Source organism: Falco biarmicus, chromosome 19, assembly GCF_023638135.1.
Source record: "Falco biarmicus isolate bFalBia1 chromosome 19, bFalBia1.pri, whole genome shotgun sequence".
In the NCBI taxonomy this organism is placed as follows: domain Eukaryota; kingdom Metazoa; phylum Chordata; class Aves; order Falconiformes; family Falconidae; genus Falco; species Falco biarmicus.
In genome coordinates, this window is record NC_079306.1 from 3,658,768 (window position 1) to 3,664,287 (window position 5,520).

Consider the following 5,520-nt stretch of genomic DNA (forward strand, 5'->3'; position numbering starts at 1 on the left):
TTGCTGAAAATGTTTGTGGTGGCTCTGTTTATAATGATGGGGAATTTGCAAGGTGATTAAAGGTGTTTTGCAAAAATCAAATGAGCCTAAACTAATCAGATAAGGCAGATGAAATATTATTATTAGAGAGGTAACATTAAGAGTGTGCCTGGAGGCTTTAACGAAGATGAAGACTCTAGTGTGCTGTGCAAAGGCAGCAACACCCTTGCCATCCTCTGGACCTCTCCACCTCCTTTCCAGGGCATATGTCTTGCCCGTGCCCTCCCTAAGCCAGGTCTGGCTGGGCAGAGCATGCACATGATGGCTGGAGTGTCGCTGTGATTAATGGAGCACGCATGTGATGGTTGGAGCATGTGTGTGATGGTTAGAGCATGCATGTGATGGTTGGAGCACTCACTCATGTGATGGTTGCAGCACGCACGTGATGGTTAGAGCATGCACGTGATGGATGGAGAATGCACGTGATGGATGGAGCACACGTGATGGTTGCAGCATGCACGTGATGGATGGAGCACCCACATGATGGTTAGAGAATGCATGTGATGGATGGAGCACACATGTGATGGTTAGAGCATGCACGTGATGGTTGGAGCACACACCTGATGGATGGAGCACGCACATGATGGATGGAGAATGCACGTGATGGATGGAGCACACATGTGATGGTTGGAACTTGCACGTGATGGATGCAGCATGCACGTGATGGTCAGATCATGCCCCAAGCTCCCACCACCCCAGCTCCACCTGCTCGAGGTCCCTGCACCCCAGCTGCGTAGGCACCAAGCAGACCACTAGCAGCTGAGTGGTGGGAACAAGCTGGTGGCCACCCGGTGAGCCTGAGGAGACAACACCTGAGACCCATGAGCAATCAAGGTCACCCTGGGCTCCTGGGCTGTTGCTCTATTTAAAGGAGAGCACAGGAGAGCTTTGGTTTCTCTCAGCCTTCCTCTGTGGTTTTTGGTGTTGCTGCAGGCTGTGGTGTCCCTCTGTGCCAGTGCTGGTTCTCCTGCACCTCTGCTCTCAGGTTGGTCTCTTTTCTTTTTTTTGGGTGTTTGAACATCTGGCTGTTGTCTTGTTGAGGGTGATGTTAAAGGTTTTTTGGAGGGTGTTGATGACCCTGATCGTCTTTGTAGGGTCTGCTCTTCTGGAAGACCTTAATGATGTTGGTTTTGCAGTGGTTGGGGTGCCCTAGTGACGGTGGCATGAGTGGGAATGGGTGCAGAGCTGGACTTGCTGGTTGTGAGTGCTGGAGACTGGGACACCCCCCCCACCCTTACAGGGGGTGACTGGAGGCCAAGCTGGTGTGGTGGAGCTTATGACCCTCAGGGATCCCCAGTGGGGTTCAAAGCATGATGTCTCCGTGGTCCGTGTCCCTGTGTACCTTCTGGGAATGAAGTGGGATGGGAATTCGGGAATTTGCAGACCGGGTTGGCAGAACTGGTTTTTTTTTTTCCCCAGAAATGCTGCTCTTTGCATCTTGGGAGGGCACCAGCGACAGCTCAGTGGGTTTGCAGAGCTGTGACAGGTCCTGAGGGAGGACCATGAAAGGCCAGGACACAGTTTGGACCTTTTTTGACTTACAAGCCCCCTTGGTGAAGGCAAAGGGTCCCTGCTTGGCCTTCCTTGCCCTGCAGCCCAGCTCTCTTGGCTGTGGCAAACCTCTTAAAGTAGCTCCTGGACCACGTTAATCCCTTAATCCTTCCTGCAGCCATTCCCTGCTGGTGATCAGCAGCTGAAAGGCATCCTGACATCATCGCTGGCCTGGGGGGGTGGGGGCAGCAACCTTCCCAGTGGTGGAGGAGAGACCATCGACTGCCTTGGTGCCTCTGGTTTCCCCACCTCCTGCAGCAAAGGCTGCTGTGAGCTCCCAAATCTGCTGCCACGTGGATTCGGGGGCTGGATTTCCAGGCTTGCAGCGAGGCATGCTCCCTCTGTGCTCAAGGTCTTTGCAAAAAAAAAATCTGGCTCCCTTCTCTCCACCTTAGCAGAGGACCCCATCCTCATCATCAGGGCAACGCTTCATCCCCCTGTCCTGATGAAACGCTGTGGCAGAAGATGTTCAGCAAAATGGGCAGGGGTTGCTGGCTGTTGGGGGTGTCCCCAGCTCCAGGACCCCACAAACGCATTTAGTAAAGGCTTTTGCACCTTTTTGCTGTGCTTCTCCACCTTGTGCCTCTTGTATCCCAAAATGCTCCAGGTGGTTGTTCCATGCCCTTCAGCTCATCTCAGGGTTTTACCGCTCGCGGTTTGATGCTCAGCTCTGTGGTGGAAAAAAAACCCAAACAAACCTTTCCGAGTGGACTCGGGAGCGTTCACAAACTTGCACATTTGCACACGTTTGTTTTACAGAGCTCTTGAAGCTGCATTTATCCTGCCAAAATGACAGTTTTCTATTAGAGAGCTGTAGCCCGGCATGATGATTATAATTGTCACTAATTTCTTTCTTTTGCAATCAGGTTTGTACCTTGACACACTGGCATAAAATGAGGCAGATTTTCCCCCCTTCAGGGCAAGGCTTACACTCGAAATGTTCATAAAACCTGGATTTCTTTAGGGGAAGCTGGTGCTGCTTGATGGTGGCTCTGCAGAGATGCCACTTTTCGGCTTGTGGCGCGGAAGGGACTGTATTGGCATTGTGCAGCCCGTGAGCTGGGGATGGGGAATGTTCCCTGTGGACAAATCCCAAACCCACCCTCGAGGAGGCTGGATGGGGGGATGGAAGGTGCTGCCCTGTCTTTGGTTTGGGCTGGAGAGTCCCTGTGCAGGGCTCAGCACCGAGGTCCTCACGCCCCGATGCACTGTCTCTGTGCACCAAGGGCAGAGCCTTGCGCCGGTGTCCATGCCTGCTTTGCTCCTTGGGCTTTTTCCACTAAAACCTCGTTAAATCCGTGTAAACGGGCTGCAGCTGGTAGGGAGGTAACCGGTGGGATGAGGGAAAAGAAGCTGTGGGACTTGTGAGGGTTCGGCGTGGGGAGAGGCGTTTCTGAATTGCTGCTGCATTTCTGCTGGGGTCATGAGAGGAGAATTTGGCCCTCTTCTTTATTTATTTATTTATTGTTGGCTTAAGCCTCTGACGAGTGTGTTGCAGAGATTCCCAGGGGGTATGGGTTGGCAGAAGTCCCACGATACCCTCAAGAATATCCCCACCTCCCCCGCCCACCCCCCAAACAGAAATAACTCGGTAAAACAAAGCGGCGGATTGTTCGGCCAACTAAAATTACCAGCATGTCCAATAAAATATGTACAGCATTAAAATAAAATTTGCATTGCAATAATGCTTTATTAAGCACATTAGGAGATTAAAAGAATCAACCCATTTGTTCCCATTCATGTTACGTCAGGATTTGCATTATTTTTTTTTCTCCCCGTGCTTGTTTGGTGAGTGATTTTTCTCAACGAACCTTGCAAAGATCTAACCCGAAAGAAGGTGTATGTGTGTGTATATGCAGAGGGGTGTGTTGTTTTTTTTTTTTTAAAATCCAAGCACTTGACTCGGTTGTGTTTGTCTGCATGAGTGTGCAGCAGAGGAGGGGTGGAATGGAGAAGAAAAGATTTGTCTGCTTCCATTTCGGCTAAAATGGTTAATTAAGACAATAGAGGCTATATAACAATTGGGGCTGGGGCTGTGAATGGTTGTCTAGACTCTATAGTTCAGCTGCAACTTCTCCGTCGGAATTTTAACTTGGCCGGGCTCGTTTCCCCTCCCCTCTTTCCCCGCCTCTCAGCTCATGTCCATAAGTTCCCTTTTCTCTTTTGTTTGTTTTTTTTTGTCCTTAATCAATCTTTTGAGAGATGGGGGCCGGATTGACAGCTCTGCCTGTCTGAGGTCTTGTGTTTGCCACGGCGCTGCCTTCCCAGCGCCTGGACGGGCCCGATCCTGGCGCAGGGAGAGGGACTGAGACCAGCTCTTGGTGCTCAGTGGAAGGGGGACTGTGGCATAAATAAGAGAACTATATTTTTTTTTTATGCTGGAAGCCCTGGAAAGGTCAGGGAGGGGGGTCTGGCACTCAGTGTTTTGGGGTCCTGGCATGGTCAGGGTTCCCTAAGTTGCATTGTTTTGAGTCTTGAGATCCAGATCACTCTGAGAGGGGGCTAATCCTGCTCTTGGGATCTCTGGGGAAGCAGATGGATGAAGCTGGGCAGTGGGAAGCTGAGTGCTGCAGTTGGCTCTCTGGGCAAGGTGTCCCCTGCCAGTGCAGCTGCTCTGGTGCTGCACACCTGGAGTGGGAATCTGTGGATGCAGCAAAAAGCTGCTCTGGCCCTTGTAACCACAACCTCCCCCGGTCAGGCTCATAGATCCACCATGGGCTGTTAAACAGCTCTGTGAGACCTCCAGGCTTGGAGGAGAAGCAACATGAGCAGGGAGAGGTGGGGACCCAGATTTCCCACATCCAACGTTTTTAACTTGACCTTGAAGGAACTGCTTCAAAAATCACCTCAAAGCACCTAAGAAAGGGCATCCCAGGGCTTCAGCTCACAGTGCAGGGATCTGGAAAAAACGTTTGTGCTCCATAAATCTGCAATGAACCCAAACTCTTGGTCCCCAGAGGAGGGTGGGGGCTGTTACTGGAGCAGCTCCCCCAAAGCCCAGGGATGCTCCCCATAGCTGAGGTATGGGCAGTGCTGTCAGGGTCTCACAGCTTGGGGTGTCCCCCAGCCGTGCCGCATCGGGACTTCTCAGTTTTGTCACATCTGGGGCCTCAAAAGTCTCTTTCTCTTCCATGGGGAGAGCCTCCCGTTGGGCTGGAGAAGCCTGGCTGGTGTCTAGGTGGTTTTAAAGGCAGTCTGAAGTGGCTGCACTATTATAATGGCATGCACAGCGGGAGGGAACCTCTCTGGAGGAGGACGCGGGGATGCAGCCACACGCTTGAAATATGGGCGAGATTATTCCAACTGCATACATGCAAATGAGGCCCGTCTGTAGACAGGAGAGACAAAAGGTCATTAGCTTCCCATGTAGAGCCCTTCATGCAGGGCCTAATTTACTGTCTTCCTAACCCTTTTCTACAGATCTTGCATTTTGAGACTTAAAATGGTGATATTTTGGCAGTTTTGATAGGTGTTGAACAACTCGGGGTTTATTAGATATTGTGGGATGCGTAGCAAGCGGGAGGGATGTGCAAGAGTTCAGCTTCTCCTCCAAAGCAGATGTTTGAGACTCATTAGGTGCTGCAAGTTGGCTTGTAAATTGAAGCGTACTTCAGGGCCTCCTGAAACACAAGATCCCCCAGGTTTTCTTTCAAAAGCGTGAGTTTCTGCCAGCCTGAAAGCTTGCCATCAGCTCTTGCAAACTTTTTTGGTCCCCCCAGATGATGCTTGATTTCTTAGCCGGGGGTGTGTGGATTGTGTGACCATCCCACTGAGCTGGATGCAGCTGCTGGACCCCGGTGAGCCAGGAGCATCCTTGGGGTGAAGGGCAGCCCAGCTGTCCCCGCAGCACCCATCCCTCCTCTGGGTGAGTGGCACCAGCTGCCTGTTGTCACAGAAGCGGGTGGCTGAGCTTTGGGTGGCTCTGGAGGC